This window comes from Pinus tabuliformis, chromosome 8, assembly GCF_031772625.1.
Source record: "Pinus tabuliformis cultivar Carrire ecotype Pingquan chromosome 8, CPIR1, whole genome shotgun sequence".
Classification (NCBI taxonomy): domain Eukaryota; kingdom Viridiplantae; phylum Streptophyta; class Pinopsida; order Pinales; family Pinaceae; genus Pinus; species Pinus tabuliformis.
The window spans coordinates 836,149,169-836,162,551 of record NC_142294.1 but is presented as its reverse complement, the minus strand read 5'-3'; positions in this window follow the sequence as shown (position 1 = coordinate 836,162,551).

Below are 13,383 nucleotides of genomic sequence, written 5' to 3'. Positions count from 1 at the left end.
TCTTACTGGAGCAACATACGACCACAGGGTGACTCACCCTCCCCTGGTGGTGCGCACTGGAACAAGATGATTCGCTCTCTTGTGGAACAAGATGATTTGCTCTCTTGTGGAACAAGATGATTCGCTCTCTTGTGGGACAAGATGATTCACTCTCTTGTGGAACAGGATGATTCGCTCTCCTGTGTAGCAGGATGATCAGTTCTCCTGTGAGGCCTGGATTGATGTGTTCTCCATGGTGATTGTAGCAGGATTGATGTGTTCTCCTGTGAGGCCTGGATTGATGTGTTCTCCATGGCGGCCTAGATTGATGTGTTCTCCATGGCGATTGTAGTAGGATTGATGTGTTCTCCTGTGAGGACAGGATTGATTAGTTCCCCTGTCGAGGCATCCTACCCATGCAGTCTGGGACTCATGGGAAGTACCTCTCATCTGATCAATGAGCAGGGAAATGAAGTTAGGGACCATAGTAGTACCGATGGACGCATCGTTGTAACTACCGTACTCCCTACGCTAGGATGACCTCCATCGATCTGGGATCAATGATACTGGTCTGGGACCATTGGTAGGAGTTGTACCATACTATGACGCTGACTTCGGGTCGGTTGAGACTGGTCTAGGATCAGTGGTACATACTCTGAGACTGACTTTGAGTCAGTGGAGGATGATATTGGTCTAGGACCATTGGAGTTGTACTCACTATGATGCTGACTTTGGGTTGGTTGAGACTGGTCTGGGACCAGTAGTACATACTCTGAGACTGACTTTGAGTCAGTATGATACATCCTCGATCATTTCTTCTTCTTCATAATTCAGACAAAAGCAGAGTAGAACAGAACAATGCAAGAGCAGAGCAGAACATAACAAAACAGTACAGATCAGTGCAGGGCAGAACAAGACAAAGCAGAACAGGCAAAATAGAGCAGAGCAGGGCAAGGGTCAGGTTGTACAAGGCAGTGCATTTGATGGATGAATAGTAACGACCGATAGACAAATTGCAGATGAAGTTCTCCATGGTTGAGAGGGAGTGTTAAAATTGGCAACCAGGGCAAAACTTCATGTCGGTCATCTTATTCATGGCTAATAATATTTTTATTAGATTCCTCTCGTTGAGAGGTATAAGATTGATATAAAGATCATCCAATTCCGATAAGTATTCATGGAGATATGAATTTATTTTGATTATGGAATTATTATCAAGCCGACCTACAACTCATGTAGGCTCAGAAGCCCAACAGTCGCATCTATTCACCCACCAACGTTGTGTATAAATATAAGAGGACTTTTCCTCATTTGGACTCACTCATCTCATCACATCTCTCTCTCTCTACTGCGCAGATATGAGTCTCTTCTCTACTGCGCTGAAATGGGTCTCTCTCTCTCACACATGTGAAGCCGGAAGCTGTTGAATTTGAAGCTGCAACTGCAGAAGTAAAGATTGACTTGCGTGGCCTAGAAGATCTCCTCTTTGGAACTGCGCTGTAGGTTCATCTGAACCTCCTTTGAAAGCCGCAACTTTTGGTGGTGGAATGAAGTCAATCCAACGAACGGTTTGCAAGATATCGCCCTAGTTTGAAGCCGAAAACTGCTGAAACTGAAGCTGCAACTGCAGAAGTAAAGATTGACTTGCGTGGCCTAGAATATCTCCTCTTTGGAACTGTGTTGTAGGTTCATCTGAACCTCCTTTGAAAGCCGCAACTTTTGGTGGTGGAATGAAGTCAATCCGACGAACGGTTTGCAAGATATCGACTGCCCTAGTTTGAAGCCGGAAACTGCTGAAACTGAAGCTGCAACTGCAGAAGTAAAGATTGACTTGCGTGGCCTAGAAGATCTCCTCTTTGGAACTGCGCTGTAGGTTCATCTGAACCTCCTTTGAAAGCTGAAACTTTTGATGGTGGAATGAAGTCAATCCGACTGTCGGTTTGTGAGATATGGTCTGCCCTAGTTTGATAATGAAGCCGCTAATGCTGATGCTACTGATCTAGGGTTTGCTACTGCTGATATGAATCAGATTTATTATACTATTTCTCTCTGCTGAATTATTGAAGATAAAATAAGATTTGATCAAAGGGTTTCCCCACACATTGTGGGGTTTGTCCTTGGCTAGCTGCCACATCTTGTGTCTCTTGTCTTGGTTTGTTTTCTGTCGATTGTTTAATGTTCTATCTGCACTTTACTTTATGTACATGTGATTGCTAATCGGTGGAATATAATAAAAAAAAAGAATTATATTTTTATAAGCATAGAACATACCATAACTTAACAAGGAGCGACAAACATTTGTCCGCTTGTTTAAATAGTACCAATGTGTTTGCGTGGACATAAGATGATCTGAAAATGTACGACATGCAAATAATCCAACATGTGATTCCAATCAAATAAGGGGTCAAGCCATTTCAGCAGAAGCTCAAGAAAGTACAACCGTCACTTGAACCCCTCATACAAAAAGAGCTGACCAAGCTTTTGGATGCACAGATTTCATCATTCCATGTGGGTTTCCAACCTTGTTCATGTACATAAGAAGTTCGAGGAGATCCGCTTATGCGTTGACTTTCGAAACTTGAACCGCGCCTCGGACAAAGACAACTACCACGTGTCGTCGATGGAGCATATTTTACAGACAGTATCTGGGGTAGAGATGTTTTCCTTACTTGACGGGTTTTCAGGATATAACCAAGTTCTGGTAGCAGAACCTAATCAACTAAAAACTACCTTCCATACCAAGTGGGGTACGTTCGCATACAGACGAATGCCATTTGGGCTTGTGAATGCAGGCGCAACCTTTTAGCGTGCCATGGACATCACCTTTCGTGGACTCATCGGACAGAGCGTAGTGTTGTACCTTGACGATGTGACTATATTTTCAAGAAAACAATCAGACCGCATACACCATCTGAAGAAGATATTTGAGCGATGCCGAAAATATGGGATTTCCTTGAATCCCAAAAAGTGTGTATTCGCAGTGTCTGAGGGGAACCTCCCTGGGCACATCATTGCCAGAAGCGGGATCAAGGTTGATCCAGACTAACTCCGAACAATTACACAGATTCCTCACCCAACCAACAAGAAATCAATGTCGTCCTTCTTGGGAAAGATAAACTTCCTCCGGCAGTTCATCTCGGACTATGCGCAGATAGTAAAACCAATGCAAGATATGATCAAGAAGGATGTAATCTATAGTTGGGGAAAGAGGGAAAAGAACGCATTCACCCGTATCAAGCAGGCTATAGCAGAAGCAATCCACGCACCTTCGCCTCCGACAACTCGCTTGCTGCAGTACTCACTCAGAAGGATGAGCTGAACGACAAACGTCCCATCTCCTTCATGAGTGCAAGCATGCAGGGACCCGAATTCAACTACCCTGCCGTTGAAAAACAAGCATACGCAGTATACAAGGCGGTGAAACACTTCAGAACCTACTTGCTGAAGAAACATTGCATAATCTATGTGCCTCACCCAATAGTCTACTCAATGCTTGTACAACAAGAGTTGGGTGAACAACGTGAACTGGATGAAAGGCTTGCAAGAGTATGATCTTGAAATCAAGCTAGTTCACACTATCAAGGGTCATGGTCTCTGCAGACTCGCAGCTGAATAAATCCACGCACAGGAGAAAGAAGAAGAGCTTGCTGGTTAGGAGAAAGAAAACAAGATGTACGATCTAGAGCGAGCACCACCCACTACATGCGGAAACTCTTGGTAAGAATATGTGTGCCAGTACCTTAAGCAAGGCACCATACCCTCCCACTTCTCCATGAGACAGAAGAGGGCACTGCACCTCAAAGCTTTATCTTATCAGTTGGTGCACGGAGTGCTTTACAGAAAGCACAGTAACAGAATCTTGCTCAGGTGCCTAGAGGCACATGATTCAGATAAGGTCTTGCATGATCTGCATGACGGACCAGCTGGGGGCCACTTCGCGGGAAATACCACTGCGCACAAAGTTATGTGAGCCGGCTTCTACTGGCCCACATTTTTCAAAGATGCACACGCCTACGCCCGCAAGTGCTTGGTCTACCAACGATGTGCCAATAGAACACGAATGTCAGCAGCCCTACTGCACCCTGTTGCAGTGACTGAATCGTTCCAACAATGGGGCCTACACATCATTGGGGAAATTTCCCCACATTCGTCAAAACGACACCGCTACATCTTAACAGCTACAGATTACTTCACACGGTGGAGTGAAGCAGTTCCGCTCAAGCAAGTGAATGACCAGGAAGTCATCAGCGTCCTCCAACAGAACATCATCTCACGCTTTGACGTTCTAGTATCACTTGTGTTTGACAATGCAACTTACTTTTCATCTTTGAAGCTTTATGATTTTGCATTGCAATATGGTATTGTGCTAAAACACCCATCTAACTACTACCCGCAGGGAAATGGTCCCGTATAATCCACAAATAAAAATCTTATCCGCATCATCAAGAAGACCATTTACTCTTAACAGCATAACTAGCACTCCGCTTTGATGAATGCCTTATGCGTTTACCGCGTAACACCCAAACCCTCTTTGAACACTTCGCCATACTTCTTGCTTTATGGGAAAGGAGCCATCCTATCGCCAAACATATACTTGTCTACACTCCAATTGTCCCAAGAATCCCAAGGCAAGCCTTCTATGCTAGTTCAACGTAGGATGGATACACTTCACAAGTTGTGGGAAGAAAGGATGAAAGAAAAAGAAAAATTTACTCCACCAAAACCATATCAAGAGATGGTTCGACAAGAAGTCTGCAGGGAACGCTAACTTCGATGTTGGTGACTTGGTCTTGAAATGGGACAGACCCCATGAAGACAAAGGCAAACATACGAAGTTCCAGTCCCTGTGGATTGGTCCGTACACTGTCCATGAGAAGCTTGGCCCACACACGTACCGTCTGCAATCACTTGACAAGAGGATTGACAACCTTCCTGTCAACGACCAAGATCTCAAACACTACTTTCAGTGAGTCGAGGCCGTGCCCCGTGCCATGTACATAGTATGTTTACTTCTTATTGTCTTTTTGCTTTGCTTACTTGTTTTTGTTTCATTTTGTTTGTTTTGCTTAGTATCATGCTATTTTTGGTTTTGTAAATAAGTGTTGCCCTCTACTGAGTTTTTGCTTTTGAATGAGTATGTGGTTGAGATCCAATGACACTGCAGCACTTGGCCAGTCCTGTATCCGTCTTCTTTTTTCTTGGTTATAACCTTCAGCCGATGAAGTCTTGACAGAAAATACGAGTCGTCTGCAAGGGAAGCTTGGAAGTTGGGTCCAACCATGAACCTGTGTCCGCACTAGGAGACCCCATGCTTGTACCCAGTCTTCTTCTTTGTGTGTTCAAGCTCATCCAACTAGCAGAAACGTAGAAGGGGAAATTCTAAACGAGCAAGCCTATATTAGAGGTCTTACATGCTTCTCTGAATGAAAAACCTCTTCTTCTCTCAATAAGTCAGGATCTCTCTTCTGCACCAAAAATAAATAAGTGCCTATGTGTAGTCCTCTCTTAAAAATACAAAGGCTAAAGAAGAGAAAGGCTTCCTGCGCAGAGAGGTGAAGCATGCAACTCCATCGAGGTACTGACCAGGCTCGCTAGCAATGGAGCAATGCGTGTGTTCCTGCATGACTTTGTCGGGGTACTGTCCAGACCTGCTGACAGTGGAGCAACACCAGAGATGAAAATTTATACTCTAAAAAAACTTAACACGCAACCCAAACTACCCTTCCCAATTTCAAAACATTGTGATCAAGCTAAAACTTGTTGTTGTATTTGACTGAGTTGGCGAAAGGTGAACCATGTCTATCCATGGGGTAAATGGAGAAGACGAAGTAACCCGCACAACGATTCAATACTCCCTGAAAGACCAAGGCCCTCTGTTGTCAATGGACCAAAACAGAGAATTTGGTATTCAACCAGTGTGTTGCCAAGTGTTGTAGCGGCTGGAACACCCTCCAAAATTTTGGCATGCATCCAATTTCGGAGCCTTCCTTAGGTTTTCCCTTAATGTTTGCAAGCACTCAGACTCATCCCATGAGCTTGTGTTGAATCTTTGCACCCTCCTCGCTTGACCGTTCACTAGACATCTTTTAGCATGTTGGTCACAATGTCATGCTTGCAGTCGTGTTCTGGCTTTGTTCATGTTCGTCTTCGTGTGTACAAGTTGTATTCAGTATGTAAGCATCTGTCGCACTCACACATGAAGTTGTATGCAATGTCACGTAAGTGTTGTCGCAGTCGTTCAACGATCTATCACAAGTGTCGCGCTTGTCGTCCGCAGCAGTTGGTCATTCACACTGAACAGGTTGTCTTGTTGTTTTGAGGCATCTTGTCATCGAGTCATGTCGAGTGTGTGTTCGCAAGGTCGTGTATGCACAAGTTCACTCGCTCACACACTTAGTCATTTTGTTGAAACTCTGTAGATCGGACCACCCTCCAACAACCAAACATTCGTTGAGCTGCAATGTGCAGTCTCAGCCCTCAATGATCATGTACTGCTGCCCAGAATTGCGCAGAGCTTGAGGCTGCCTACCAGGCAGTCTACACTGCGCAATCCTAGAGTCGACCCGACTAACTATTACCCAAACAGCGCAGAAGTTGCTCAACAAGCCATCTCAATTTGTGCTTCCTACAAGCAAATCTATCAAGCCTCCAGCTATTCAACCAGGCAGTGACCCCGGACTTCACTCCAAAAAATTGTGTAGAAGCTGCCAGCATGCCTGCCTCCACTGACTGAAGAAATTGCGCAGACATGAAGGACAAACACCCGTTGCCTATCATTGCATTGTCCTAGAAATTTGCATAGTTATATTAGTCAGTCACCCTGTTAGCTGGCCTACTGCTCCACCTAAAAACTGCGCAGTTTTCATGGGCTGTCTCTCAGCTTCCCAGCATCTTGCTCAGCCCAGAAACTGCGCAGAGATGTCCTGCAGACCAGCCTCCCAGTTTTGTCCAACAAGCTCCCGTAGCCCGTTGCCAACCTCCCCGAAGAATCTGTACAGTTTTCACTGCAAGTGTCCTCCCTACGACCCGCACTACCTCCCTAGAAAAATTGTGCATATCTTCCCTTCAACTGAGTTAGATCCCGCAGAAAACCACTATTGACCCAAACTGTCCATCTTATCCTCTCACTGACCTCTGCGCAATTTTCCTTGACATTCCCCGGAGCCCGCATCTTAGCCTGAAATGTGCTCTGCGTAGTTTCAGAGCCTTATCCTCTCTCTTGGTCATCTGCATCCGAAACAAAAGATAATGCATCATGGTAGACTAGGATATTTTTGGATTTGATGTTGTCTCCTCATGAGTGATTGCAGATACAAGTACATAGATGAGACATGGTGCGACAACGAACGGGATGAACAAGGAGCGCATGCTAGGAGACTTGTTCGCGAACGGATGAACACATGGAGCATGCCAAGTACAAGCGAAGGAGAGACATGCACGTGCAACATCAAGTGAACAACAAGACCATCGAAGACTCTACACACCTTGCCATGCAGAGGTGAAGCTATGATACACCAAGAGCACATGCATCACTTGACATCACTGCAACGCAACATGGACACCACCAGCAGCATGAACATACCAGCTCTGTCATGTTGAGTATTTCATGAGTCATCTCAGCCACATCACCACTGTGGTACATACTATTGTAATCAATGTAATGTAACGTGGAAGTCCAAAAGACCCACATGTAAAGTTGAAAATTCATGTAAGTCAAACAGTGATGAGGGAAGTCGAACATTCACAGGGGTCAATTTCACCCTTGGCCATATATACCCCGATTTGTACATGCAAAGGACTTTTCACCTTGGCTCCTCCCACATAGCCTTGAGACTCTGTGGTCTTTTCTTTGAGGAGCGAACAGTGGCTCCAACACCCTGCTATCGGGGTTAGTGATGTAATGGTATACCGATGTATCTTGGAACTTTCACTTAATTCAAAAAACCTGATAGCATGCCAGCACGTTTTCACACATGTATTGTATTCGTTTGTAATACTATTCTTTGGATGCTTGTAATGCATGTTGCTTTAACCTGTATTAAGACAATTGAACTATTTCGGTTGTTTTAATACATATGCTTTCGAAAATGTGTTGTATAAGTTGTTAACGTTGTCTCACCTGTGTGGATTATTCCGTCAAACACTCGACAGAACCATTCTCATAAACTTGTTATAACGATCGTCGCACTTGTGTGGACTATTCTATTGGGTGTTGTACGTGTTATCCATTCACTGTATGTTTGTGCCTGTCACATCCGTGTGGACTACTCTACCGAAAGTTGTGCATGTCCTACTGTGTTGTGTGTTTCTAACAGAGTTGGGACTATTCCGTTTCGACTTGAGACTCACCTGCACCCTCTCCCTCTGCGGTGAAAGAACTTTGACACAAGTAACACTAAGCACTCACCAAGCATGTGAACCTCGTTGTTCGAAGACAAAGCAGACCACTCTCATGTGCTAACAAGCAAGAGCTAAGGCAAACCTTTAAGATAATGGCAACCGGGCCATCATACCGGATAGGACTCCTACACCAAATGGTGTGAGGTCTAGTTGGGACTTCATAACGGGGAGATCCCCTGAATGTTGGTGGGTCCACGACAGTCAACACAACTTAATATTGAAAATACCAATAAAGTTTCACTTTGTTCTTACAAAAGATTGGTGTAACAATCACATCCCCTAATTTACACATTTCACAAAATTCAAAGTAGTGTAAGTAGTTCTAAATATGAACCTCGGCTTCAAGAAATGCAATGTTTGATGGGCTTCACTATGTTGATAATAAGTATATCAAAGAAGTTGTCTCTCCCCAAAAGCCCAATAATAGGAATGTTGATGTTTCATCAAGTGCTTCCCATTCACTTATTAGCCTCAACATTTTTCTTAGATTTTGCTCCCCACCTTTATTTCTCATATCCTCAGTGAAGGAAGAAGGCTTGATACATTGGCCAATTTGAGATCCCATCATGACAACTCATTATGAATACTTAAGCTTGACAATAAGACTTTCTTTATGCTTGTGTATTATGCCTTCCCTTCCTTGTTAACATCATTATTTCTCTTTGTTTTCATTTCCCTTTCATCTGTCTCATATGCTTGGTTAAGGAAGAAGGCCTGATACATTAGTTTGCATTAGCTAAGTTGAAGTCCCATCAAGCCAAATCATTACTCAAACTCCCTAACTAGAATATTTTATATGTGTAAGTGCATTATTCCTTCCCCTTCGTGATCCAGGTGGATGTTGGTGGCCACCCACCAACCCATTTGGACCCCCACAACTGTCTCTTTCAGTCTTTTCAGTTTCCTAAATTGTATCACAGTTTACTATTTTTAGCAGTTTTTCGGGTCCTGAACTTCCGGAGCCGTTTTGAGGCCCTAAACGACGTTTTTTTTGGGATTCTGGGGCAACATGGGTCGTAGACCAATGTTGCCTCCCAAAGTGGTAGTACTCGGATAGATCTTTCTAACGAGCTATCGTGCGCGTCAAACGGAGATCGTATGCCAAAGTTACGACCCCGGGAAATTGATGTACCAATTTACCCAAACGGGGCCCACAATTTGGCGTTTCATCTTCTAGGGTTAGGTTTCGGGATGTGAAGGGTTTTCCATTGTTTCTCAACAATAAATAGGCCTTCGAGCCTCATTGTAATACAGTTCGGAACAGTTCAGAGGCATGTAGCCGCCACATCTCTTCTCAGAGATAAGCTACCATCGCCCTAGCTGGTTTCTTTCCATTTCTGTTTGTAAACATATTTCAGTATTTTACAGTAATGAAATGAAGTATTATTTCCGCTGCATCTCTGTTTTTATGGTTATCGCATCTCTGTATTTATGGTTATCTCTGTAATCTATTGCGTTCCTGCTTAAATCCGGATCAGTGGTATCAGAGCGGTCTGCTTTTTTCTCTGTTTTTCTTTGCATGTCCCCAACGAGGTCGGGATATAAGGAGTTAGGGCTTGAACTGGTCGAACCTTTGCAAGACCAGCCTCGCAAATCCCGACGGCCTCCCATGGCGGACGAGAAGAAAGACGAGGGGGCAGGAGATCCCATCAAAATCTTGCTCGAAGAAGCGCTCGAGCGGCAAAGGAACGCGATGATGGATAGCTTTGCGCAGATCCTTCAGCGGCTACCCAGAGGCGACGCATCGGCTTCCAACAGCGACTCTGGAAACGCCACACCGTTTAAGGTACAAGTGAATTTTGAAATCCCCATCTTTGAGGGTCAAATAGACGCAGATGCCGTAGATAAATGGTTAAATCTGCTAGATGGGTATTTTTCTGTTCATGAATTTTCAAGTCGGGAAAAGATTGTTTTCGCTCTTCTCAAAGCAGCACCCCACGTAAAGGACTGGTGGGAAACCTACTGCGAGCAGAAGGATGAAAGTACAGGCTCACTATTTTCAGCCGCACCCACTTGGAATGACTTCCGGGATGCCATCAAGGAGCAATACTACCCTGTCGGAAGCTATGAGGACAAATACATCAAATGGACCACACTGCGGCAGGGACGAGACCAAGATGTACCGGAGTTCACAAACATTTTTCATACCCTTCGCACACAGTTGGGTATCAAAGATTCTGAGCTGCATCTGGTACTCAAATACCGTGGTTGCTTGCACAGATACATCCAGGAAGAGATGGTGTTCTTGAACATTTCCTCACTCGGCACAGCATACCGATATGCTGTCAAAATCGAGCAAAAGTTCAAACAGAAGAAGCGAGACTTTGGATCTGCAAATCAGAAGCCCAAAGGACAAAGCCAAGGCGGGGTGACCCAAGATAACCCGTCGAAGCCACAAGAAAAGAACAACACCCCGAAGCCAAAGAAGGACACAGGAAAGTGGTGTGAGTTCCATAAGAGTCTCACTCATAACACAAGTGAGTGTCGGACCAAGCAGTCGCTGGTGGCCGAGTTGAAGGCTTCCGAATCAGATGCATGTTCTGATCCTGAGCCAGAACCCGACAAGGGGAATGGCAAAGGGAAGCAGATCATTGATGCGGATCCCAGCGCCACTGTTGCCACTGCCAAGATCCAGAAAGATGAGCCCACAGATCCAGAAGAGGGGGAGCGTCTTTTCCACTCACAGATGTGGGTGAAGGGTTCGCCGCTACAATTCATTGTCGACAGTGGTAGCCAAAAGAACCTCATTTCAGCAGAGGTCGTGAAGCGGTTGGGCCTACCGACTACACCGCACCCGCAGCCGTACAGTATCGGGTGGCTTCATGAAGGGCGAGATCTGAAAGTTCGCCAGCAGTGCCGCCTTCCCTACAGCATCAAGCCCTTCACAGACGAGGTATTGTGTGATGTTACACCTCTGGATGTTTGCGATGTATTATTAGGCCAACCATACTTGTGGAGGCGACATGCTGTGTATGAGTCAAGGCCTCGTGCTGTCATTATTTCTTTGAATGATTCATTATACAGGATACCAGAGGTAGCCCCACCTACCGCCACATCTTTGATCACTACCAAAAAAGGCAGCAAGCTCATATCACAGACCAGGAAATTCATCTGTCTGGTTCACTCCCAAAGTAAGGGGAAGATCGTTGCTACATCCATGACCCCTACAAAGGGTTCCTCCACGCAGCAGCAGCAACAGCAAAGGGATACGGTCATGACAAAACACAGGAACAACTTCTCCTCACGGACATGGGTACCACACAAGTTTCAGGTGGGAAACAAAGTTTGGTTACATCTGCAGAAAGAACGCCTTACAAGAACCCATCAGAAGCTCAGACCACTCCGACATGGTCCTTACAGCAGTACCAAGGCTATGGGGAACAATGCTTTGGAGCACAGCATTCCTCCATTCCTTCGCTTGCACCGAGTATTCAATGTGGACCATCATCGACCATGCTTCCCACCATCACTGGACACATCACAGATTGCAGGACAAGTTCAGCAGATGGAGGAACTCAACGCAATGGGGACCATTGCTTCCTAAGGGGGGAGGAATGATCCAGGTGGATGTTGGTGGCCACCCACCAACCCATTTGGACCCCCACAACTGTCTCTTTCAGTCTTTTCAGTTTCCTAAATTGTATCACAGTTTACTATTTTTAGCAGTTTTTCGGGTCCTGAACTTCCGGAGCCGTTTTGAGGCCCTAAACGACGTTTTTTTGGGATTCTGGGGCAACATGGGTCGTAGACCAATGTTGCCTCCCAAAGTGGTAGTACTCGGATAGATCTTTCTAACGAGCTATCGTGCGCGTCAAACGGAGATCGTATGCCAAAGTTACGACCCCGGGAAATTGATGTACCAATTTACCCAAACGGGGCCCACAATTTGGCGTTTCATCTTCTAGGGTTAGGTTTCGGGATGTGAAGGGTTTTCCATTGTTTCTCAACAATAAATAGGCCTTCGAGCCTCATTGTAATACAGTTCGGAACAGTTCAGAGGCATGTAGCCGCCACATCTCTTCTCAGAGATAAGCTACCATCGCCCTAGCTGGTTTCTTTCCATTTCTGTTTGTAAACATATTTCAGTATTTTACAGTAATGAAATGAAGTATTATTTCCGCTGCATCTCTGTTTTTATGGTTATCGCATCTCTGTATTTATGGTTATCTCTGTAATCTATTGCGTTCCTGTTTAAATCCGGATCACTTCGCCTGTCAACCACATAATTTCTCTATCATATGTGTTCTTCATCAATTATTTTGCTCCTTAGTTAAGAAAGTAGGAATGATGCATTTCCTAGGTTGATCCCCTATCAAGCTATGTGTTATTCAACTTCCAAGTATTGATAACTTCTTCATGCCCATGCATTCTATTTCCCCCACAATCAAGTCCAATTAAATGTTTTTTTCCCGAAAATAGTGAGAGATCTTCCAAATAAATCATCAAATGATTAGGAACAAGGAAAAATTATGAAATGGCTTATCTTACAACGTATTGATGCTTTGGAAGCATAGATATAAGGGGACCTTTGCATTGGACAATTCATTCCTACATATTAGTCAACATAAAAATTTTAAGAGTGCTCAAGGACTCATATGTGTTTTTTTAGGAAATGAGATAGTGTTGAATGGTGTTGTCATTGATGCTAACATTGGTCTATGAATGCTCTTAATATCTGTCTATGGATTGCATTGATGTAAGCTCCAATGATCAAGATTTCCTGGAAGCCCCGGACTTGTTGGATACTTTGAGGATGAAGATCATTGAATTTGCTCTTGTAACCGTCTTCATTTAATTCTCCTCGTACCAATTCCAACAGTAGGTGGCATGCCTCATAACTCCTCACGATTGAGGAGATATGCTTGATTAAAGATTGAATCCCCATCGTGTGGTTAAAAGCCCCAAAGAGGCTTCAACAAGCAGCTTATTGATTTGTTTATTGGTGGCTTTTTTTAAGAAAATTAAATTAATCTATGATGGTCTTATACTAGTCAAATTTGTTTG